The sequence below is a fragment of the Manis javanica genome, chromosome 8 (genome assembly GCF_040802235.1).
Source record: "Manis javanica isolate MJ-LG chromosome 8, MJ_LKY, whole genome shotgun sequence".
NCBI classification, from domain to species: Eukaryota; Metazoa; Chordata; class Mammalia; order Pholidota; family Manidae; genus Manis; species Manis javanica.
In genome coordinates this window covers 117,674,924-117,701,746 of record NC_133163.1, presented here as the reverse complement: position 1 = coordinate 117,701,746, position 26,823 = coordinate 117,674,924, and the positions used below count along the sequence as shown (strand labels likewise).

At 35.3% G+C, this 26,823-nt stretch overlaps 1 protein-coding gene and 1 long non-coding RNA gene across 5 annotated transcripts in view; one reads left to right on the top strand and one right to left on the bottom strand.

Moving 5' to 3' along the window:
• The window catches only part of GLCE (glucuronic acid epimerase), a 116,763-nt gene that overhangs the window by 47,021 nt on the left and 42,919 nt on the right, over positions 1–26,823 (bottom strand). For 3 of the 4 annotated variants that reach the window (XM_037010051.2, XM_017660387.3, XM_073212076.1), the window contains exon 2: positions 10,605–10,695. The exons of the other annotated variant lie outside the window; for it this stretch is intronic. The gene's annotated coding sequence lies outside the window, so the exon portion shown is untranslated. The remainder of the gene's footprint in view (positions 1–10,604; positions 10,696–26,823) is intronic. 4 annotated transcript variants of the gene reach the window in all.
• Positions 1–26,823, top strand: part of LOC140843198 (uncharacterized) — a 71,249-nt gene that overhangs the window by 18,394 nt on the left and 26,032 nt on the right. The gene's annotated exons all lie outside the window — the stretch shown is intronic.

Sequence of the window (26,823 nt, the reverse complement as noted above, 5' to 3'; positions counted from 1 at the left end):
CAAACTAATGATTTATGCAACAGATGGAGGAATATTAAATGTATTTTGTTCAGTGAAAGAAGCCAGTCCTAACAGGCTTTTTATTATATGATTCCGTTTATATTAAATTATGGAACAGGCTAACTAAAGGAATGGAAAACCCATGAGTGGTCTCCAGAGTTTAGGGGCAGGAAGAGGGGTTGACTACAAAGGGGTAACACAAGGGAATTTGGGGGTGATTAATTTGTTGTTGGTAGATGAATGACTGTGTTTCTCAAAACCCATAGAACTGTACAACACAAAAACTGAATTTTGCAGGATAAAAATTGAAAACACACACACAAACCAGGGTGTCAGGGAAACCAAAGATGGAATGCAAGCTGTGACAAATCAATCTAACTGCATTACAAATGGATGACATAGCCAAATGAAGGAGATGTGGAAGAAAAGACCTAACTTACCTAACTTTGGAAAAGAGCATTTTGGCTGGATACTGTGAGAATAAAGATAAAAAGAACTGTACACAATGAATTTTATTTGCTACATTTCTTTCTCACAGGGGCATGGACTAGCAATATTTAAACTACTATAAATGAATAATGAAGAGCAAATAGGTAAATATATTGTTGATAATGAAAGTCACAAACAAGCAAAAGGAAAATGCTAGAATAATCCCTATGGTGCTAGATTGGAGTTGGAGATTATCAGTATGAACTAATTTGTTTTATTTATATACAGATAGATAATGCATTCAGAAATAAACTTAGATGTGTGTATAGATGTGGGTTAGTGTACATGCATACATTTTCTAACTCTGACCACTCAAAAGCCTAGAAGCAGTAATACCTCAGTAGCAATGAGCACACCTAGCATCTAGATGTTGGTTTCTAAATACTATTCTCCAATAAGATAGACCTGTGGCTCCTTGGAGAAGTAGGTGAGTCCAAGCCTGGTGCGGGAAAATTATAAAATGAGCATGGAGCATCTTGCGGAACCAAAGAGTTAGGAATTGCTTCAAGAAAAAAAAAGACATTTTCAAAGAACACAGAAGTAAACTTTAAAGGGCTCCCAATAGCCAAAGCTGGGACAATTTGAGCAACAAAGTACGTAACAATACTAATTCTAATCCAGAGAATAAAATAAAAATCCAACAGTGTTCACTAATATAAATAAATGAGTAAATAAATAAATGTGAGGATGCATAACTCTTTCTTACAGAGAAACTATAATTAGTAAACATAGAAAGAAAGAGGGGAATAAAAAATCACTATTAGAATATCAGAGTACTAAGTGCTGGAGGCAGGACCCACCAATTAGTGCTAAAATTAGTGGCCAAAAATTTAAGGAGAAATAGGGTATTTGTGTAAACAAAGTATTTTCCCCAAAATATTTATTAATTAAGAGAAAAACAGTAACTTTACAGTGGAGAAATCTGTCAGAAACCACCAAAACCAAGTGAAAAAGGTAAATAACATTACTGGTAATGAGACATATGGATATCATGTAACCATGATAACATGGCTGATAACACATGACCTCTCTGGTATTCTTTCCCCAAATCTGTAAGTTCATCTATGAGAAAACATCAGAGAACCAAATTGAATGGCATTCCACAGAATACCTGACCAGTGGCTTTCCAAAGTGTGAAGGTACTGAAAGACAAGGAAAGACTGAGGAACTGTCAGAAATTGGAGGAGATGAAGGAAAGAACTATGACAAACAAACACAAAGTGGGTTCCTGGAAAAAAAAGAGCATTATTGGAAAAATTGGTGATATTCTAACAAAGCCTTAAGGCTAGTAGTCAATATTGATTCTTTAGTTTTGATAATTTTACCAACATTAAGGCAAGCTCAGTGAAGAATATACAAAACCTCCATACTATCTTTAAAACTTATTTGAACTTCTAAAATTATTCTTAAATAACAAGTTAAAGAAGGAAGCATACCAAAAAAAAAAAAAAAAAGCAAACCAGCCTTTTTTCCTCCTTTCAAATGTGTGTATACCTTTCTTGAAAGCAAATTCTGTGAATAAAATTATTTTATTACCAGAAAAAATTATTTGGTAGAAAATAAAATAGCTATGTATAAAGAAAAGCTTTAAAAAATACCTTCCTTACAGTTTTTTTCATGAAGATCCCATAGTGGTCAATTAAAGTAAAATGTTCTTACATTATCTCCTATGAGGATAAACCTTGGCAGTTCATTTCCAAATGAGTTTGTTTATTGCTCTAAAGGCTATACAGTAACATTGATCAGGGTTCTACAGAATTTAAAACCTGACTGCTATTGACTCAATGTGTCAACCCAAAATTCATGTTGAAATCCTAAACCTCAATGTCATGGTATTTGAAAGTGGGGCCTTTGGGAGGTGATTATTATTTGGGAGGTGATTCAGGGAAGGCTCTGCTCTCATAAATGGGATTAGTGTAATCACTGCCCTTATGGAAGAGGCCCCAGAGAGCTCCTTCATCCCCTTCTGCCATATAGGGATGCAGTGAAAAGACAGATGTCTATGAAACAGAGAGCAGTAGACACTAAATCTGCTGGCACCTTAATCTTGAACTTCTCAGCCTCCACAACTATAAGAAATAAATTTCCATTATGTGTGAGCAACCTAGTTTATGTTATTTTGTTACAGCAGCCCAAACAGACTAAGACATTGACATTCTTTTTTAGTCTGAATACCTTCAAAGACATGAACAGAAAAAATTTCTAATCAAGTCCATACATGCCCGTTCTTATCCAGCCATATATACCCCAAAAGACAAGCAGCATATTCAATTTAAAGAATTCTGCCACTTTCTTCAACATTAATGTATCTAATTTCAGTGATGCTGTCAAACTAGAAATGACCCGGTATTTGATTTTTAAAATGACATATTTATGTTTGCCTAGAAAAATCTAAGTTTCTATGGGAGGTTATATGTAAGAAAATATCAAGTGTGAACTTTTCTAAGTTTATTTCTCATTCTTTTACTTTTAAGTACCAAACAGAAACATCTGGGAAGTTTCAAAAACAAAAGATGTCTTAAAATATAATTTTGATAGAGGCAAAAAGCTTTAGCAGTATGTCCTTATATCATTCATTATTTAAGAGGGAATTCTTATTCATAAGTTTCAGTCTAATGAATCTTCTAGATAGGAACATCCCAAAATCAATTCAGTTTAGATATATATAGCTAAACACACATAATACTAATGTGGCCTCATTCACATACTCAAGCTATCAAGATTCACATCAATTTTTCTGCAACATAATTTTATCCATCTTTCATAATTCAAATGCATAAGCACTCTAATTCTAAATCTACACTGACTTAAATATAAAATGTGTGATGGTTATAAAACAATGCAAAGTATATTCTTTAAGATAAATTTCCAATTTCCCCCTTTAAAAAGTAAATTTAAAAATGTTTTAAATATGCTTTATAAAAACAATCAAAGATACCTCACACAAGTCAATTAGGAAACCAAACATATCTTAGGTTATACAAGATAGAAAAGAGACTGTTTTCAAAATCAAATAGTTCTTGCAAGATAAAGATTAAAGAAATTAATTTTATTTTGTTAAAATTACCTAAAAACCAGCAAAAGAACCTTCTTTTTAGATTTTGGTTCCTAAAACAGAGAAATATTTCATATTGGCTAGAATTTCTAATTTAATGTCAGGTTTTAAAATATACTTTTTTCTTTAGCCAAGAAATTCCTGAGAAGCCTAGCAAGTATTTTATAGATTTTCTAGCTCAAATTTTAATTTTTCCTGTTACAGTTTTTTAATTAAGGTATCACTGATACACACTTTTTGAAGGTTTCACATGAAAAACAATGTGGTTACTACATTCACCCATATTAGAGTTGCCCCCCATACTCCATTGCAGTCCCTGATTATCAGTGTAGTAAGATGCTAGAGTCACTACTTGTCTTCTCTGTGCTACACTATCTTCCTCGTGATCCCCCCCACACCATGTGTACTAATCATAGTACCTCACAATCCCTTCACCAGTTCTCCCCCATCCCTCCCCTTTGGTAACCATTAGTCCCTTCTTGGAGTCTCTGAGCCTGCTGCTGTTTTGTTCCTTCAGTTTTGCTTCATTGCTATACTCCACAAATGAGGGAAATCATACGGTATTTGTCTTCCTCTGCCTGGCTTATTTCACTGAGCATAATACTGTCTAGTTCCATCCATGATGCTGCAAATGGTAGAATTTGTTTATCTTATGGCTGAATAATATTCCATTGTGTATATGTACCACCTCTTCTTTATCCATTCATCTACTGATGGACACTTAGGTTGCTTCCATATCTTGGCTATTGCAAATAGTGCTGTGATAGACATAGGGGTGCATTATGTCTTTTAAAATCTGAGAACTTGTATTCTTTGTGTAAATTCGTAGGAGTGGAATTCCGGGTCAAATGATATTTCTATTTTTAGTTTTTTGAGGAACCTCCATATTACTTTCCACAATGGTTGAACTAGCTTACATTCCCACCAGCAGTGTAGGAGGGTTCCCCTTTCTCCACATGCTCTCACCAGCATTTGTTGTTCATAGTCTTTTCGATGTTGGCCATCCTAACTGGTGTGAGGTGATATCTAATTGCAGTTTTAATATGCATTTCCCTGATGATAGCGATGTGGAGCATCTTTTCATGTTGGTCTGTTGGCCAGCTGAATTTCTTCTTTGGACAAGAAATTGCCTGTTCAGATCCTCTGCCCATTTTTTAATAGGGTTATTTGCTTTTTTGGGTATTGAGTTCTTTACATATTTTGGATGTTAACCCTTTGTTGGCTACGTCATTTAGAATTACATTCTCCAATACTGTAGGATGCCTATTTGTTCTGCTGATGTCGTTTGCTGTCCATAAGATTTTTAGCTTGACGTAGAACCATTTGTTCATTTTTCCTTTGTTTCTGTTGCCTGAAGACATGTGTTCAGGAAAAAGCTGCTCATGTTTATATTCACGAGGTTTTTGCCTATGTTTTCTTCTAAGAGTTTTATGGTTTCATGAGTTACACTCAGATATTGGATCCATTTTGAGTTTAGTTTTCTGTATGGGGTTAGACAATAATCCAGTTTCATTCTCTTGCATTTAGCTGTCAACAACAATTGCTGAATAGGATGTCATTTCCCCATTGTATGTCCATGGTTCCTTCAGCATATATTAATTGAACATATATGCTTGGGTTTATATCTGGGCTTTTAGGTCTATTCCACTGGTCTATAGGTCTGTTTTTGTGACAGTACCAAATTGTCTTGACTACTGTGGCTTTGTAGTAGAGCTTGAAGTCAGGGAGCGTAATTCCCCCAGCTTTAGTCTTCCTTCTCAGGATTGCTTTCGCTATTCGGGGTCTTTTGTGGTTCCATATGAATTTTAGAATGATTTGCTCTAGTTCATTGAAGAATGCTGTTGGTATTTTGATAGGGATTGTGCTGAATCTGTAGTTTGCTTTAGGCAGGATGGCCATTTTGACAATATCCATGAGCACTTGAAGTATTTTCATTTATTTTGGTATCTTATTTAATTTCTCTCATGAATGTCTTGCAGTTTCCAGGGTATCAGTCTTTCACTTGTTTGGTTAGGTTTATTCCTAGGTATTTTATTCTTTTTTATTAAATTGTGAATGGAATTATTTTTCTGATTTCTCTTTCTTCTAGTTCATCGTTAGTGTATAGGAATGCAACAGACTTCTGTGTATTAATTTTGTATGCTGCAACTTTGCTGAATTCAGATATTAGAACTAGTACTTTTGGAGTGGATTCTTTAGGGTTTTTTATATACAGTACCATGTCATCTGCAAACAGAGACAGTTTGATTTCTTCTTTGCCAATCTGGATGCCTTGTATTTCTTTGTTTTGTCTGATTGCAGTGGCTAGGACCTCCAGTACTATGTTGAATATAAGTGGGGAGAGTGGGCATTCTTGTCTTGTTCCTGATCTTAAAGGAAAATCTTTCAGCTTCTTGCTGTTAGGTATGATGTTGGCTGTGGGTTTGTCATATATGGCCTTTATTATGTTGAGGTACTTGCCCTCTATACCCATTTTGTTGAGTTTTTACCATTAATGGATGTTGAAATATGTCACATGCTATTTTAGCATCTACGGAGATGATCATGTGGTTTTTGTCCTTTTTGTTGATGTGGTGGATGATGTTGATGGATTTTCTATTGTACCATCCTTGCATCCCTGAGATGAATCCTACTTGATCATGATGGATGATCTTTTTTATGTATTTCTGAATTTGGTTTGCTAATATTTTGTTGAGTATTTTTGCATCTATGTTCATCAGGGATATTGGTCTGTAATTTTCTTTTTTTTTGTGGTGTCTTTCACTGGTTTTGGTATTAGAGTGATGCTGGCCTCACAGAATGAGTTTGGAAGTATTCCCTCCTCTTCTATTTTTTGGAAAAATTTAAATAGGATAGGTATTAGGTCTTCACTAAATGTCTGACAAAATTCAGCGGTGAAGTCAGCTGGTCCAGGGGTTTTGTTCTTAGGTAGTTTTTTGATTACCAATTCAATTTTGTTGCTGGAAATTGGTCTGTTCAGATTTTCTGTTTCTTTCTGGGTCAGCAGTGGAAGGTTGTCTTTTTCTAGAAAGTTGTCCATTTCTTCTAGGTTATCCAGTTTTTAACATATAATTTTTCATAGTATTCTCTAATAATTCTTTGTATTTCTGTGGTGTCCATAGTGATTTTTCCTTTCTCATTTCTGATTCTGTTTATGGGTGTACACTCTCTTTTTTTCTTGATAAGTCTGACTAGGGGTTTATCTATTTTTTTCATTTTCTCAAAGAACTGCGTGGTTGGTACAATTTCAATCGCTTCGAATTTACTGAGACTCTTTTTGTGGCCTAGTATATGATCTATTCTTGAAAATCTTCCATGTGCACTTAAGAAGAATGTGCATCCTGCTGCTTTTGGGTGGAGTGTTCTGTAGATGTCTGTTAGGCCCAACTGTTCTAATGTGCTCTTCAGTGCCTTTATCTCCTTGCTTATTTTCTGTCTGGTTGATCTGTCCTTTTGAGTGAGTGGTGTGAAGTCTCCTAAAATGAATACATTGCATTCTATTTTCTCCTTTGATTCTGTCAGTATTTGTTTCACATATGTAGGTGCTCCTGTGTTGGATATAGATATTTGTAATGGTTATATCCTCTTTTTGGACTGACCCCTTTATCATTATGTAATGTCCTTCTTTATCTCTTGTTACTTTCTTTGTTTTGAAGTCTATTTTGTCTGATATAAGTACTGGCAATACCTGGTTTTTTCTCCGTATTAGTTGCATGAAATATCCTTTTCCATCCCTTCACTTTTAGTCTGTGTATGTCTTTGGATTTGAAGTGAGTCTCTTGTAGGCAGCATATAGATGGGTCTTGTTTTTTTATGCATTCAGTGACTCTATGTCTTTTGATTGATGCATTCCGACCATTTACATTTAGGTGATTATCAATAGTTATGTACTTATTGCCATTGTAGGCTTTAGATTTATGGTTAACAAATATTCAAGGGTAACTTCCTTACTATCTAACGGTCTAACTTAACTCAGTATGCTATTAGAAACACAAAATATTCTTTTATTTTCCTTTTTTCCTCCTTTTTCTTCCTTCTCCATTCTTTATATATTAGGTATCATATTCTGTACTCTTTGTCTATCCCTTGATTGACTTTGGGGGTAGTTGACTTAATTTTACATTTGCTTAATAATTCTACTTTCTTTACTGTGGTTTTATTATCTCTGGTGACAGCTATTAAACCTTAGGAACACTTCCATCTATAGCAGTCCCTCCAAAATACACTGTAGAGACAGTTTGTGGGAGATAAATTCTCTCAGCTTTTGCTTATCTGGAAATTGTTTAATCCCTCTTTCAAATTTAAATAATAATATTGCTAGATAAAGTATTCTTGGTTCAAGGTCTTTCTACTTCATTGTGTTAAATATGTCAGGCCGCTCCCTTCTGGCCTGTAAGGTTTCTACTGAGAAGTCTGATGATAGCCTGATGGGTTTTCCTTTGTATGTGATCTTATTTCTCTCTCTGGCTGCTTTTAATTGTCTGTCCTTACCTTTGATCTTTGCCATTTTAATTATTATATCTTGGTGTTGTCCTCCTTGGGTCCCTTGTTTTGGGAGATCTGTGCCCCTCCATGGCCTGAGAGACTATCTCCTTCCCCAGATTGGGAAAGTTCTCCACAATTACCTCCTCAAAGACACTTTCTATCCCTTTTTCTCTCTTCTTCTTCTTTTGGTACCCCTATAATGCGAATATTGTTCCATCTGGATTGGTGAAACAGTTCTCTCAATATTGTTTCATTCCTAGAGATCCTTTTTTCTCTCTTTGCCTCAGCTTCTTTGTATTCTTGTTCTCTAATTTCTATTTCATTTCCCATCTCCTCTAATTCATCTAATCTGCTTTTAAAACCTTCCATTGTATGTTTCATTTCAGATATTGCATTTCTTTAATGATTGAATCTCACTCCTGAATTCTTCCCTGAGTTCTTGAATATTTTTCTGTACCTCCATGAGAATGTTTATGATTTTTATTTTGAAATCTTTTTCAGGAAGATTGATGAGTTCAGTTTCACTTGGCCCTTTTTCTGATGTTAGTGGGAGTTTGGTTTGAACCAGGTTCCTTTGATGTTTCATATTTGTATATGGCGCCCTCTAGTGCCCAGAAGCTCTATTCTGCGGAGCTGCTCAGCCCGTGGAGTGATGTCGGGGATCACAGGGGGGGCAGTGCTGGTGCCTGGGGGAGGAAAGAGCTGTTTCCTGCTTCTCAGTTGCTGCGCCTGTCCCCACTGCCAGAACCAATGGGCTGAGTGCACAGGTGTAAGCCTCTATGCTTTGCGTTTGTTGCTGCCATAGGCGGGGCCTCCGTTTGACTGGCCTGATGCCAGGGCAAGGGCTGCCATTTTGTAAGCTGGTGCCAGCAGGAAGGCACAGCTGGCTACATATCCTAGTGGGGTCCTTGGAGCTGCAAAACCAGCCAGGGAGATGGAGCGCCTAAAGCTCCTGAAAGTTCCCATCTTGCTGGGCTGAGTGCACCTGGATAACTTTGTCCATCTGTCCTTTCTCCTGAGCAGCAAGCTCTGTGCAATCCATGCTGTTTAAGCAGTCCTCTTGCTGTTAGGAATTCTCTCAGACTGCCCACCTTTCTTTTGTCCCATAGCAGCCAGATGTGGATCCCTGGATTCCACAAGCAGCTGGAACCTCAAACTCTCCAAATATTCTGCCTGTATTAGCTTTCCAACCCCACTTATCTTCAGAGCATGATGCAATGTAGGGTTGTGCTCCCAGAGCGGATCTCCAGGGCTGGGTGTTCAGCAGTCCTAGGCCTCTTCCTATCCCCTGTTCTGTTTCTCTTCCTCCTGCTAGTGAGCTTGGGTGGGGAAAGGCTTAGATTCCACTGGATCACAGCTTCGTATGTTACCCTATTCTGTGAGGTCTGTTCTTTTCCAGGTGTGTGCAGTCTGGCGCAGCCTTCTTTCCTGTTGCTCTTTCAGGATTAGTTGTATTAACTATATTTTCATATTATATGTGGTTTTGGGAGAAGCCTCTGTCTCACCTCTTGTCATCTTTTTCTTACATTTTTTTTAATGCTCGTAATTTTAGGAGTAACAAACAGGTATAAATAATTCAATATAAACCTCAGAGAAAATGTGATTTGAACCTTAAGCACTAAACATAGTTTTATGTCAGAATGTTTTGATTTAAAACTTCATATACTCTAAACCACTTATAATCCTAGGACAGATTAAAACAAAATAATCATTACTCTCAAAATATCAATAGTTTTGTTTAAATTTACTGGGAAAGACAATATACAATTAAATAAAGTTAAGTGAATGTTTTTAAGAGCATGAAAATCCTTGACCTTTATCATATACTTTTATTTTTAATAATCTAAGCAAAATTAAGACTTCTACTTAGTAATAAGCACCTGACATTTAATTGCTCACAGCATTACCTTATTTTTAAATTTCAGAAAATTAATACCTCTTTAAGAAATAATACAGACCCTCCACTTCAACTTGGCTTGAGGTAGAAGCACATATACTCATATGCATATTCAAATCTCTAATTAGTTTTCATAGACAACAATACTCACTGACAACTAAAATCAGCTATCAGTTCACATATAATAAATATACAACATAGTAAGACACGCTGAGTCAGTTTTCTAGGCAAAGGGTCAGCAAACTTTTTTAAAGGGCCAGATATTCAGGCTTACAGGCCATACATTCACTGCTGTAACTAATGAACTCTGTCACTGTAGTGTTAAGGCAGCCAGAAACAGTATGGAATGAATGGGTGTGACCGTGTTCCAATAAAACTTTATTTACCTAAACAGGTGACCAGCCTGCACATCATAGTTTGCCAATTCCTTTACTAAGCATAATCATAATCTGATTATGAATATACAATACCTTCAGTAAACATAAAATCACAGTACCCTCATATTTGGAAGTTGTTACATTGAACATTAGCTGTTTAAATGGTAAAGGAACCACGAAAATATTTTGTGAGGTCAGATCCTCAGGAAAACTGAAAAATTGTAATGTATTAAGAAAGCACACATTAAAATAAAAGTCTAAAAATGTATAAGGGCATGATTAATTTTTTGAACAATCTTACCTTAATCAAATGAAAATATCTAAACTCTAGTTCATGTCCGGTTACAACCTCAAAGTATATTTGATCAAAACTTCAGCTTCTTCTCAAACTCCTAGAGAAAAAAAATTAAAAACTTTTAAGTCAGACTCCATTTTCAGATAAAATGGGGTAATTATACTCCAATCTGTCTCTCCAAATGAATGTAGCTATAATATCTGGATAGAATACATGGAACAGCTATGTGAGGACTCTTTAAAAGTAAACAGTAGCAAGCAGATTCGGTAAGAAGAACCCAGTCTGAAGTACTACAGAAATAGTATTAACCAGTATGCAATTCTCCAGATCAGATATCCTCCAGCCCTAACTTATTAATACAGCCATAAACCTAGAAGTGGACAACTCCTTTACTAAGCATAATCATAATCTGATTATGAATATACAACACCTTCAGTAGACATAAAATCACAGTACCCTCATATTTGGAAGTTGTTACATTGAACATTAGCTATTTCAATGGTAAAGGAACCATGAAAACATTTTCTGAGGTAGAACTTCAGGAAAACTGAAAAATTGTAATTTTAGTTTTATAATTTTAGTTGTCACTGATTAAATCACTCACTGATTTTAGTTGTCAGTGAGTGTAGCACAGACAGGGCAGGTGCCAGAAGAAGCCCTCTAATGCTGCCTCTAGGAAAGGGAATGGGAATCTCCTAACATCCACAAGAAAGTGTGGAAATCCATCCCCAACTTTCTTCTCCATTCTCTTAAGCTTAGCCTCTTATGGAAGCTGTAAGCAACGGAGGCCACCAAGACCCTAAAACTCTGAGGGAGGGGAACATCTCTCTGATCAGACAAGCTATAGTCTAAAGAGAATGTGGTGAATCTCTGTTCTTTTTCTCCCTTGCTCTGTCATCTTGCCACTCTCCCTGCAACTTGGCAGTTACAGGGAGTGCAATTAGAGAAATATAAAGCCCCACCTTTCTGGTCAGAGTGGAAAAGGGGTACCCCAGGGAATCAGAAATTACTGAGAGATCCCACAGAAGGAGGAGTTCAAAGTTGTTTATAAACTCCTGGACTCCCCCTCAAGCAGCACATGTGGGGATCTGATCCAAACAAATGCACCCAGATTTTGAAACCTAACCTATGGGACAGACTATCAGCCAAGCTGCAGACTGGCCAACGGACAGATGGTGCACATTTCAGATAGATCTTCAGAGCATCTGAAAGTCTCTGAAAACTGAACTAATGTTGTAACCACAACTCAGGAACTTGTAGGTTGAACCTAAACTGGTTGATCGCTTACAAAAACAAATACATTAACATTCTTCATAGGATTTAAACAAAATCTCATAATGTAATAGTTAAAATGTCCAGGATATAATCCAAAGTTACTTGACATATGAAGAACTAGGAAAATCTTATCTTGGATGGAAAAAAGTGCCCACACCAAGAAAACACAGATGCTAGAATTATCTGAGGAAGATACTAAAGCAATTCTTATAGAATGTTTCAAGTAAGAGCAAATACTCTTGAAACAAATGGAAAAATAGAAAAATTCAGAGAAGCAATAGAAGAGATAAAGAACCAAATGCAAATCTTAGAAATGGAAAAATACCAAGAACCAAAATTAAAAACTCACTAAATTAGCTCAATAGTCAAAAGAAGAGGACACAAGAAAAAGTTAACTTTGTATGAGATAATATAAAATAGAAATTATCCAATGGAACAATAGAGAGACAAAGAAAGAGAGAGAGAGAACAATACTTCAGGTCCAATATTTGTGACACTAGAATCATTGTATCAAAAGAGAAGAGTTCAGTATAATAAAAATATTTTAACAAAATATTTTCCAAGTTTGTTGAAAGACATAAACTTACAGAGTCAAGAAGCTCAGCAAAGCCCCATAAATAAATAGAAATCCATGAACAGATATATACTAATAAAACTTTAGAAAACTGAAAACAAAAAATCTTGGAAGTAATCAGAAAAATTTAACATTACTTATATGGGTAAAAGTGGTCAAATGACTGTGGATTTCTCTACATGTAAAAACCATGCAGGCCAGAAGACACTAGAACATTTTGAAGTACTAAAAGAAAAGAACTGTCAACCAAAAATTCTGTATCCAGCAAAACATATCCTTCAGAGATGAAGGTGAAATAAGACATTCTTAGATGAAGGAAAAACTCAGAAAATGTGTAACAGTGGAAGTGCTTTGAAAGAACTGCTAGAGGATGTTCTTCCAACATATGGTAAATAAGGCCATGAAAAAGTTTAAAACATCAGGAATGAGGGAAGAGCAGCACTACTGTTAAATTCCTGAATAAATAAACTATTGTTACCCTCTTGAATTCTTTAAAATAATGTTTGATAGTTGAAAGCAACAAGTATAAGATCCGATGGAGCTTTCAATGTACGTATTGTAATACATACATAATATAATACGTAACACACCTAAACATAAAAGGGAGGAATAAAGGGACTTGTATGGTGGTACAGTTTCTATGTGCCACTTGAAAGTGGTAAAATATTGACTCTACGTAGACTGAAAAGTTAAGCATCCATCCCTAGAGCAATCACTTAAAAAAAAAACCTGTCCAAAATATAGTTACAAAAAAAAAAAATCAGTAAGTCATAATGGAATACTTAACAAAAAAGAACCTAAAAAAAAAAAAACCCCAAAAAAAAGTAATAAAAAAAAGGGCAGGAAAAAGAAAATGGAGAAACAAAAAACAGGCAACAAATGAAAAAAAAAGAAAATGGCAGGCATAAATCCAAATTTATCAGCAATAACATTAAATGTAAAAGATCTAAACATACCAATTAAAAGAATAGTAGAAAGAAACATTCCTTAAATATAATGCCAAACAGAGGTAGATGAGACACTGCTGAAAGGGGCCATGAGCAAAGCAAAGTGAGTACCTCTAGAAGGCGGAAAGAACAAGGAAACACATTACCCCATAGAGTCTCCAGGAAGTATGCAGTCTTACTAACACCTGGAATTTAGCCAAATGAAACAAGCCTCAAATTTCTAACCTCCAGAACTTGAAAATAATAAATTTGTGCTGTTTAAACCATTGTTTACGGTAATTTGTTATAGCAGCAATAGGAAACTAATATACTGTACCATAAAAAGATTTTTACAAACCTAAAAGAACTGAAATCACGCAAAGGATGTTATCTGACCATAATAAAACTAGACTAGATATCAATTACAGAAAGATACCAGGGCAATCTCCAAGTTGCAGTTAATTTTAAAATTTATATGTAATCCATGGGTCAAAGAGAAGTCTCAAGGGGAAACAAAATATTTTCAACTAAAGAAAAATAAGACAACACATCAAAATGTATGGGATGCAACTAAAGCAGTACTTAAAGGATAAGTTATAGCATTAAATGTTTATATTGGAAAAAAGGAAAGTCTAAAACTAACAATCTAAACTTTCATCTTAAGAAACTAGGAAACAAGCAAATTAAAAAAGCAAGTAGAAAGAAGGAAAAATTAAAGATAAAAGCAGAACATGAAAGAACAATTACAGAAAATCAGTAAAATCAGAAATGGCTCTTTGAAAAGGTCAATACAGCAAGACAAAGACAAAAAGATATAAGACACAAATGATCAACATCAATTTACATGAGATTTCCCAATAACTCTTACAAACACTTAAAGGGTAATAAGGAAATACTGTGAACAACTCTATGCACATAAATTCAACAACTTAAACTAAATGGACCAGTTTTCTGAAACCAAAAACAACCAACATTCACTATTAAATAAATTGAATTTATAAAGACTTTCAAAAATGAAACTTTCTAGGCACAGATGGTTTCACTAATGAAATCTACCAAACAAAGAAATAACTCCAGACTGATAAAACTGGCAAGTAAAAAATAAAACTGTCCCTTTTTGCAAACAATAAGATTGTCTACATAGAAAATTCCAAGAAATACAAACAAAAAAAACCCCCTCCTGGAACTAATAAGTGAATTTATCAGATAAGGCCAAAAAATACAAGGTCAACATCAACTACATTTCTGTGTATTACACAATGAACAATTTGGAACCCAAAAATGTTAAAACAATGGAATTTAAGATAGCTCCATAAATCAAAATACTTAGATATAAGCATGATAAAACATATATAAGATCTATATGCTAAACCCTGCAAAATGCTGGTGAAGTAAGTCAAAAAAGATGTAAAAAGACATTGTATTCAGAGAGTGGAAAACTTTCAGTTCTCAAAACAGTAAAAATTTCAGTTCTCTCCCAAACTGGTCTATAGATTTAATGCAATTTCAATAAAAAGCCCAGGATTTTTTGTAATATAAACAAGCTGCTTCTAAAATTAACACAGAATGGCAAAAGAACTAAAGTAGTCAAAACTACTAAAAAAAAGAAGAAAGTTGGAGGAACCACACTACCCAATTTTAAAGCTTTAAGGTATAGTTATCAAAGCAATGTGATATTGGCAATAAGACACACACACACAGATCAGTGAGACAGAATAGTGTCCACAAATAGATCCACACAACATGGTCAACTGATTCTTCACAAAGTTACAAAGACAATACATGAAAAGGATAGTCTTTTCAACAAATTGTGTTGGAACAACTGAGCATCCATATGCAAAGAAAAAAATGAACTTTGACCTAAACCTCTCAGTTTATATAAAAATTAACTCAAATGGATCATAAACCTAAATGTAAAATACAAAACTATAAAACTTCTACCAAAAAATAAAAAAGAACAAAAATCTTTGTGACCTAGGGCTAAGCAGGGTTTTTAGATATGACACCAAAACATAACCCATTAATCAAAAAGTGATAAATCATATTTGATCAAAATTAATAGCTTAGTAGTATAAAGACATGCTACAGAGAGGGAGATAATGCTTACAAATCATATATTCAACAGAAAACTTGTATCCAGAATACATAAAGAACTCCCTAACTCAAGAGTAAAAAATATCCTATTTAAATATGAGTGAAAGCACACTGATTAGAATTGCTAAAAAAAATCCCCAAAACATGGCAATACAAAATGCTGCCAAAGATGTAAAGCAATAGGAACTCACATTCATTGCTGCTGGGAATGAAAAACAGAACAGCCACATCAAAAAACAGTTTGGCAGCTTCTTATGAAGCTAAATCCACACTTATCTACCATACAACAACCCAACAGATATTTACTCAAATGAACTAAAAATTTATATTCACAAAAAAATCTGTATGTAATTTAACAGAAGCTGTATTCTTTCCTAAACACTGAAAACTTGAAAGGAACCAAGATGTCCTTCAGCATGTTGTTAAAAAAAATGACTAATGGAAAAAATCCAGGTGAAACAAACTTAACACTTCATGGACAGTCTCCATTGTGAGTACTGCAAAAATGGGACAGAAAGCAGGAAGCTTTCACAGGATAAAGAATAAGGAACAAAGAAGAGAAAAATAGAAAGTCTCTGATTGGCTAGAAACACACAGTCAACTTTGGGGTGAGCAGGCCCAGAGCTGACCAGGTGTTTGACTGACTGACAAGATATATTGCATTTTTGGTCAAGCAAAGCATTTACAAAGAAACAGTAGGTTCTCCTTGGCAGATGTGGTATCCTGGGCAGAAGCTGCTTTATCTTGGACCTATAAAATTCTTTCAACAAGGTGAATGGATAAACCAACAGTGGCAGACCCATACAACAGAATACTCTACAGGAATAAAAAGGAATGAGCTGTTTAGCTCACTCAATGGCATGGATAAATCTGAAACGCATTTTGCTAAGTGAAAGAAGTCAGACCCAAAAAGCTACATATTATATGACTGCATTCATACACACTGGAAAAGGCAAATTTACATGAAAAGAAAAGAGATTAGTGTCTGTCAGGGATTGGAGAGATGTGGAAATGGCTGACTACAAAGCAGATGCACAGGTGCCATACTGTGACTTACAAAAAAGTATATACAGGAAAAGCTAAGAAGATGGCAGAGTAGGAAGTTCCTGTGATCACTTCCTCCCACAGACAATGAAGGTGGCAACTACACATAATGTAAGTCACTCTGAAAAGACCTGCAGACTGTAGGACTCATCTTCCACAGCTGATGACATCAAAGGAAGGCCACATCAAGAAGGGCAGAAAGGGCAGAAATAAGGTCAGGATTCAAACCCCACCTCCCCCAGTAGCAACCCACAGGTGGGGGGCAGTGAGGCACAGGAGAGCAAAGGGATCGAGCCTGAAACTGGGCATCCCCGGTCCTGCGGACCTGCACTGCACCCATTAACATCTGGCTTTCAAAATCAACGGAGCTTAACTCCAGGAGCTTTGGAGATCAGTGGAGCTTAACTCTGGGAGAGCCAGAGGGATGTAAGAAACCAAGTCTGTGCTTAAAGGGCGAGATGTTACATCGATTGGTCTGAGACCCAGAACAGAAGCAGCAATTTGAAAAGCACCTGGGTTATACACGAAGGAGATTTATTGATTAATTTTAGGATGTGTACGAGAGGGGCAGAAATCTGCAGAACTTTCTCCAGGGGTAGAATGCTGGCAAGTGCCACTGTTTTCTTGCCCTCCTTCAGCCTAGCTGACCTGACACAAGTGGGAGCCAGTTCTGGCACTTTCCGTCTATCTACCAGCATCACTTATCCTGCCCTAGCATCCCCCTGTGGACTTGCCCCACCCAACCCACCCACCCTGGCAGGTGCCCCTCCAAAGCAATTCCTGCCCTGCCACATCCAGCAGGCAGCCCTGGTAGGAGTGGCACCTCCAGAGCAACTCCTGCCAAGGGAGGGAAGCCAGCCCCACCCACCAGCACACCCACCGATACAGGAAGGCCCCACAGGCAGCCATGCCTGATGTAAGCCCTCCCTACGAGTGGCCCACAGTCATCTCACCCAGTCCTTGCTGGCAGAAGGCTGAGGGCTGACCCACCCACCAGCAAGGTTGCAGCAATTGTAGTCCAGCCACATAGAAAGGTGCATTCAAATCACACAAGGAATACCCCACAGTACCTGGTTCTAGTAACCAGGGGGGATTGTGCAACTGGGCACCACAGGATGCAAACTCCATAACGCTACTGCTTTAAAGACCTGGAGACAGAGCTGACCTATCTAATACACGGGAACAAACACAGTGAGTCAAACAAAACGAGAAGGCAGAGAGCAGTATGTTCCAAATGAGAAGAAGACAAACCACCACAAAAAGGGCTAAACAAAATGGAGATAAGCAATCTACCTGATAAAGAGTTCAAAGTAAGGGTCATAAAGATACTCACCAGACTAAAGAGAAGAGTGGATGAACTCAAGTGAGAATTTCAAGAGATAGAAAATATAAAAAAATAAGTCAGAGCTGAGGACTACAATAACTGAAATGAAAAATACACTAGAGGGAATCAGCAGCAGATTACAAGATGCAGAAGAACAGATGAGTGATCTGGAAGACAGTGCAGTAGAAAGCAACCAAGCTGAACAGCAAAAAGAAAAACTATTTTAAAATATAAGAAGAAATTAAGGGAGCTCTGTGACAATAAGCATACTAACATTCACATTATAGGGGTTCCTGGGGGCTAAAAACTTATTTGAAGAAATAATTGTTGAAAACTTGCCTAACCTGGGGAAGGAAACAGGCATCCAGGTCCAGGAAGCAAAGACAGTGCCCATGTAAGAGGATTCCAAGGAAGTCCACCCAAGAAACAAAATAATCTAAGTGACAAAACTTAAATAGTGAATCTTAAAGGCATCAAGAGAAAAGCAAACACTTACCTTTGAGGCTATCAGCTGATTTTTCAACAGAAACTTTGCAGGCCAGAAGGCAGCAGCATGATATATTCAAGGTGCTGAAAGGAAAAAACCTACCACCAAGAATAACCAGCAATGTTGTCATTCAGAATTGAAAGAGATAGTTTCCCAAACAAAAGTTAAAGGAGTTTATCACACTAAACTGACCTTACAAGGATGTCAAAGAGACTTCTTAGCAGAAAAAAAAAAAGGCCATAACTAGAAGAAAATTATGGAAGAAAAGTCTCACTGGTAAACACAAATAGATAGTAAAAGTACTAACATCAACTATACAATAGTTAAGGGATACACAAAATAAAAAGACATAAAATATATCAAATTCATAAAGGAAGTAAAAAGGTAATGCTTTTAGAATATGTTTGAAATTGAGCAATCATCAACTTAAAACAGACTGCTATAGACATAGGGTGTTACATGTGAAACTGAGGTAACCCCAAACCCCAAACCTCTAATATTTACACAAAAAAAAATAAAGGAATTCAAACATAACACTGAAGAAAGTTAACAAATCACAGGAGATCAAAAGAAAAAAGGAACAGAGAAGAACTATAAAACAACCAGAAGACAATACAATGGCAACAAGTACATACCTATCAATACTTATTTTAAACGTAAATTAATTAAATGTTTCAATCAAAAGATACTGGGTGACTGAAAGGATAAAAAGACAAGCCCCATCTATATACTGCCTACAACAAACTCACTCAGACCTAAAGACAAATACAGATTGAAAGTGAATGGACAGAAAAAGATATTCCATGCAAACGGAAATGAAAAAAAAGCTGGAGTAGCAATATTTATATCAAATGAAATCGACTGAAAGACTGTAACGAGATAAAGGGTAACAAATAACATTATAGGGATCAATCGAACAAAAGGACATAGTAATTGTAAATATCTATGCACCCAACAGAGGAGGGCCTAAATATATAAAGCAAATATTAACAGACAAAGCAGGAGAAAGTGACAGTAATACAATAATAGTGAGGGATTTTAATACCCCAGTTACATCAATGGATACATCGTCCAGACAGAAAATTAATATAAGGTAACAGTGGTTTTGAATCACACAGTGAACCAGATGGACTTGATATATACAGAACATTCTATCCAAAAACTAAAGAACACACATCCTTTTCCAGGGCACAAGGAATGTTCTCTAAGATAGGTCATGTTAGGTCACAAAACTAGTTTCAAAAAACTTAAGACTGTTCTTGGCTTCACTGGAGATGGATGGTAATTATAGATTTGCTTTGTTTATGTCACCATATTCCTATTATGTTAATATGTGTGTGCAAATTAGTTAGTAGTTTAAAACCTATACATACTTAAGGTACTCTACAAGAAGATATGTCAAAGAAATAATCAATCCTCCCATGTTTCCTTCCATATGCTACATCTGTAGCTTTTCTTCTTTCTTCCTAATTACAACCCTTAAATAGAATTCGTGCCTCATATCGAATTTACTGAGTATCATAATTCCTTCAGGTGGTAAAGATACCTCGAGACAAGTGCTGGGCATAGAAGCCACAGGGCATAAATCTGCAAAGAAGTAAAAAGCTAACCTTTGCAAACAATATGGCTTCTCTCTCACTTACCAACTTTACATTTCCCTGTATGGCCCCGGAAGATGACTGGTTAGCCAGAGACGGGTAAGATTCCTCAAGGGAGGAACAACCTAAGACAGGCACAGTCGCAGGGGGGCCATCAGGTGAGAATTTGGGGATCAACAGAGGGGAGGCTCAGAACCTCACCCCCCCTGCTTTGAGAGAAATCTTCTGCATCCGTGGATGTCTTGCTGCCCTTGTCTAGCCTGGATTAATATTTAGTCCATAGGCACACACCTGATCATCTGATCATCTACATTTGCCCTCTTACAGCACTAAACTATGTTTTCTACCTTTATCTTGCATCTACCTACCACTTCAGCATTTTATTAAAAATAATAATAATAATAATAGGAGAAATGTGGGATCAACATATAAATCAAGTACAAAAATCAAACAAATATTCATATTTGACCTGATTGTTTATAGGTCATAATGCATGATCAAAACCGAAAGTTTCTGTGATGAATGCCCTTGTACTGTTCACCATGTAAGAATTTATTCACTATGTAAGAATTCGTTCACCATGTAAGAACTTGTTCGTTATGCTTCAGAAGATTGGAGACTGATGAGAATTAGGCTTGAGATGGATTAATGACTGTACATTGAGCGTTGACCCCCCTATACTGAATTTTATTGTTGTTAACAACCATTTGATCAATAAATATGAGAGATGCCCTCTCAAAAAAAAATAAAAATAAAAAATAAATAAATAAAATAAAAATAAAAATAATAATAATAATAAAGGGAGAAATGTGGGATCCACATATAAATCAAGTACAAAAATCAAACGAACATTCATATTTGACCTGATTGTTTATAGGTCATAATGCGTGATCAAAACCGAAAGTTTCTGTGATGAATGCCCTTGTACTGTTCACCATGTAAGAATTTATTCACTATGTAAGAATTCGTTCACCATGTAAGAACTTGTTCGTTATGCTTCAGAAGATTGGAGACTGATGAGAATTAGGCTTGAGATGGATTAATGATTGTACATTGAGCGTTGACCCCCCTATACTGAATTTTATTGTTGTTAACAACCATTTGATCAATAAATATGAGAGATGCCCTCTCAAAAAAAAAATAAAATAAAAAATAAATAAATAAAATAAAAATAAAAATAATAATAATAATAAAGGGAGAAATGTGGGATCCACATATAAATCAAGTACAAAAATCAAACGAACATTCATATTTGACCTGATTGTTTATAGGTCATAATGCGTGATCAAAACCGAAAGTTTCTGTGATGAATGCCCTTGCACTGTTCACCATGTAAGAACTTACTCACTATGTAAGAATTCGTTCACCATGTAAGAACTTGTTTGTTATGCTTCAGAAGATTGGAGACTGACGAGAATTAGACTTGAGATGGATTAATGATTGTACATTGAGCATTGACCCCCCTATACTGAATTTTATTGTTGTTAACAACCATTTGATCAATAAATATGAGAGATGCCCTCTCAAAAAAAAAAACAACAAAAAAAATTAAGACTGAAATCATATCAAATATCTTTTCTGACCACAGTAGTATAAAACCAAAAATCAATTATGAGTAAAAAACTGGACAAAAACAAACAAGTGGAGACTAAATAACATGCTACCAAACAACCTTCAATGGTTGGAATTGGAATAATAGTAGCAACAACATAAAAAACATAGTATTGGACTGAAAGCCAATGTAGGAAGTATACATATTTATATAAATGACTGAATAAATGAGTGAACAAAACAGGACAAACTTTCTTACAGAAAAATTCCTAATGACATATTAGTTACACCCCCATCCATAAAATTAAGCTTAATCACACCACTTTGAGTATAGGCTGGAATTAGTGATTCACTTCCAAGAAATAGAGGACGGAAAGTCAAAAATAGTAATTTTACAGTGGAAAAACCTAGCAAATACTAACCAAGTGGTGTTATCATGTATTCCCTGATATGATGTAATGGGGAGGGCATTTCACATCACTATCACCTGTGATATTCTCTAAAATCCTTAACCTTGGTCTAATCATAGGAAAAACAACATACAAACACAAATTGAGGCATCCTACAAAAACTATCAAATTTATGAGAAACAAGGAAAGATTAAGAAACTGCCACACACCATAGGAGACTAAGGAGACATGACAAATGAGATGTGGAGTCCTGGTCTGGATCGTGGAACAGAGAAAGGAGACTAATGGAAAATCTGGCCAAATTTGAGTTTAGAATTTAGAATTTGGTTAATAAAAGTCACCAATGTTGGTTTCTTGGTTTTCATTTTGTAAGATGTTGCTACAGGAAGTTGGGTTAGGGATATAGAGTAACTCGCTGTATTATATTTGCAACTTTTATATACAAATCTATTCCAAAATAAAGTTGCTATTATTTTTAAAAATGGAAAAAGACTTGAACAAACTCTTCACCAAATAGCATATATGTATAGCAAGAAAGCACATGACAAGATGTTCAACATCTTAGCTATTAGGAAAATGCAAGTTAAAGCCATTATCAGACATCATTCCAAACCTATTAAAATGGCTAACATTAAGAAGACTGACCATACGAAGCGCTGACAAGTGGAAAGAACATCTAGAACTATCACACATTGAAGATGGGACCACAAAGTGGTATATTACTTTAGAAAACAGTTCAGCAATTTCTCATAAAGTTAAATTGTACACTTACCATATGATCCAGCAATCCTACTACCATGTATTTATTACCTAAGAGAAATGAAAACTAACATTTACACAAAAGTCTGTACATGAATGTTTATACCATCTCTATTCAAAATAGCTAAAAACCTAAACACCTCAAAGTTCTCCAATGAATAAATGAATAAACAAAGTGTGGTACATGCAACTGAATATTACTCAGCCATGAAAAGGAATGACATATTCATATACAAAACAACTTAGATGAATCTCAAGGCATTATGCTGAGTAAAGACATGTACAGTAGTCTCATATGGCTTACATACTGTGTGATTTTTGTGTAATGGCCATTTTTGAAAAGACAAAATTAAAATGACAGGGCAGTTGCCAGGGATTATGCATGAGGTGAAGAAGGTATAACTACAGAGGGATAGCACAAGGTATTTTATGAACTAATGGAACTGTCTGGATATTGATTGTGATGGTTACATGTATCCACAAACATGTTAAAAATTCATCAATAATTCATTCATACAAAAAAGTCAATTGTGCTACATGTTCATTTTAAAAAATGAATTTCTGATACTTAAACAGATAACATTTAAGTAACCAAGGTTTTTCCAGGGTATTTCCTTTGGTCTGTAAAAAGTCCTCTTGTTTATTCTGGTTACTTTTAGGTTACATAAAGCAAATGACAAATTTCTTAGCTCAGTCCTGACATGTAGAATCACTGGGGGATCAATAGCCTAAATGTCAGTTCCTGGGCAGTACATCACCTGCAAAGGAGTCTAATCTGCTAGCAATCAGAATCCCACCGAATTGAAGAGTAAATCCTGACACCTACTACTTAATGGCATCAGAAAAGAACTTTTATTAAAGTTTTTTTTCCCAAAGAATACTGATTTACAGTCAGAGAATTCCAGAAAGGGGGAAAATATTATTAATTTTACTTCAATTGCATAGATAGCATTCTAAAAATGAAAAAGTAAACATTAGTCATTTGTTTCCACTTTTATTATCAGGGAAAAACTCCTTTGTTTAAGTAAGTAGGATAAGGTGAAGCAGGGATGTAAATCAGATTACATAGCATTTCAGAATTAATTCTACTCTTCTGCAAGAGTTTACTTTACCTCAACTAATATAGAACTACAAGTCTCCATTATACTATACATACACATGATATGAAACATTCAAACCCATACACTACAGGAATTAAATTTTTAAAAATCTAAGTACAATTGACCCTTGGAATAATATGGGGCATAGGGGCACCAAACCCCTTAGTCAAAAATCCATGTGTAAATTTGACTCCCCCAAAACTTAACTACTAGTAGCATACTGTTGACCAAAAGTCTTACCACTAACTTAAACAGTTGATTAACACATACTTTGTATGTATTTTTACAATAAAGTTAGAGAAAAGAAAACATTTTTTCTAATTGTCGGAAATCTCCAAAAACATTTTCCAATATATTTGTTGAAAATAAGCCACATGTAAGTGGACCCACAAATAGTTCAAACCCATGTTGTTCAAGGGTCAACAGCACAAAGGTACTACCACTCCTGAACACCTTTATCACATTATTTAATCTATTTGACTTGTAAGTTTCTTAGTTATTTTTAAAACTCATATTCAGCCAACTACTTGTATTTCAATAAAATTCAATGATTATGTTTTTAAGGATACAATTGTTTTCAGTTGTGTTAGCAAATTTAGCAGCAATTTTACACTGCTCTACTTTATTTAGAAGAATCAGCGTTTTTTTAAAAAGCCAGTCTGCAATCGACTAATTTCAAATGAAAAACAAAAAAACCTCTGTGAGGAATAGTATTTGAGTTAAGGCCTTTTGTTTTCCTAATATTACATTCAATTAGAAGTGAAATGGCTTGCTTCAAGAATTTAGGTTTATTTTCACCAGAAACACATTTTTTTTTAAATGTGACATACCTGGAACTATATCCTTTCTAACTGAAGCTATTTGTGTGTGCGTAGGCACTACAACAGTTCACAAAGGCCAGTTCAGTTTCAATACCCATTAAAATGGCATCTACTGAAAATCGTATGCTTATTCCCCCATGTAATCTTCTCAGTAGACATTCAATTACTAAACAAGGGTTGCTTTAATAATTCAAACCTAATTTCTAAAGGTGCAATACACCTGTCAAAAGTCCGTGGTAAGTCAGTAAATTTCATCTCTCTGTGGCATTGCATGTATTTAAGTTATTCCTATATTTTAATGTCCATAATACAGAGTTTTTTCCTCCTCTTTTTAAAAAAATCAAGAGACCCTAAGTCATTTTATTATTGTACCATTCACTGTTTTACCTCCAACTTTCTTCAAAAGTTTCCATGTAATCATTTTTACATATGAACTAACCCCAACAGGATGCTACTTTCCTAGACACTGAGGTATCCAAAAAAAAGTCACAGAAATCAACACTGCTTAGTAACATTTTAAAGACCACAGTACATTAAACCACCTTGATTAAATAGAAACAGCTAGAACATTCCTTTACCCAAATTACTATCACCTAAACTTCATGACAATAGCCATCTCTACATAAACAAATGAAATTAATTCTCCATTCACTATTCCAAAATTTCTTTGATCATAAATTAAATTTTGTATAATTATATTTCAAAGACATAAAGATTATATTGTCTTTATATGATAAGAAATTACACATAAATAATGTGACCTTGCCAAAGAATTACAAAGGAATTTTGTATGGAATGCTTGGTATGTACTGCAATTAAAAAGGTGCCATAAGACCTCATGTGACATTTATACTTTGTAGCACAAACTATATTTAGTTTAACGAATTTATTTAATCACTTGCCAATAAATACTTCTGACAGAAAGTTCTGTGAGGGCCAAGTCTGAAATTAATAATGCCTGGGTATGTAATCTATAAATCTCACATGCCTATGCTTACTCTATCACTAAAGGTCCACACTGCTGCTTTGAGAAACTATGTAACATAGATTATAATCCTGACCATCACTGAAAAATTTCAGAATAAATGTCTTTAGAAGTCTATGAATCCTGTGGAATTCCATAGATTAGAACTGGAATTGTGTATGAGGAAGACAGAGACTCTAAAAGTGGTAAACAGCAGACGGTAAATCCTTCATTATTTTAAAAACTATACATCCATGGAAAAGCCATATTAAGAAGTTTATTTTAATGTGCTTCTGGGTTGGTAATTCTTCACTATCTATTGATAAATACTGGTTCAAAGCAACAGTTGATTTTTTAAAAATTGGGTAAGTACTTTCTGGCTGTTGAATTCAGGGGGAAAATGCAAAAGTTCTCCAATTTATACAATGACAGCATTTGTTAGCTGTGTTTAGCACTTTAGAGCATTTACTACGTAAAAAGGAGTACATGATAGTTCTTAAATCCTTAAAAAAAAATTCTTCAGCAGGTATCTGATTAAATCTTAAATTGTCACCTGGATCTGAATTACTGAATTCAAAATTCCTCACAGCTTTTGGAGTAGAAAATAGCAGAAAAGAAAGATAAGTCAGGTTTCTAAATTTCACAGGAAAAATAAAGTAAGCCTTTGTGAATAACATCCACTGGGCATCCAGTATGTAAAACACGTGGTGAGGAGAGGAAAGGGCCAAAACAGACCACTAGCACCCACTTTCAAAGAACTTATGTAAGTATGAAATAAATAAAGAATCCCTATAAAGCACTGCTATATTTGCTCTTCTTGTTTTTATAAGTATACTGCTATATACATATGGACAGGGACCCTGTATCTTATCTTTTTTCATGACAATAGCCCCAGGGCCTATTGCAATGTCTAGCACAAAGTAAGCAAAAATTAATGTTGGATAAATGAAGACTTTCAACAGCTATGTCAACACTGACACTTGGTTTCCTTGACTCCCGTGACAGTAGCACCTGTTGACAGGCAGAATAATAGCCCTCCAAAGATGTCGTTGCCCTTTCCCCTTCTTCATCTCCCAGTTTCCTTATAAAGCAAAAGGGGCTTTCAGTTATAATTAAGATTTTCTAATGATACTGAGATGGGGAGATTATCCAAACAGGCCCAATCTAATCACATGAGCCCTTTAAAATGTAAGAGGAAAACAGAAGGTAGGTCAGAGAGATGAGACAGAATAGGAAGAAGGAGATACTGGAAGTGCCAAAGGGTCTTGACCTGCTGTTGTGGGCTTTGGGAATGGAGG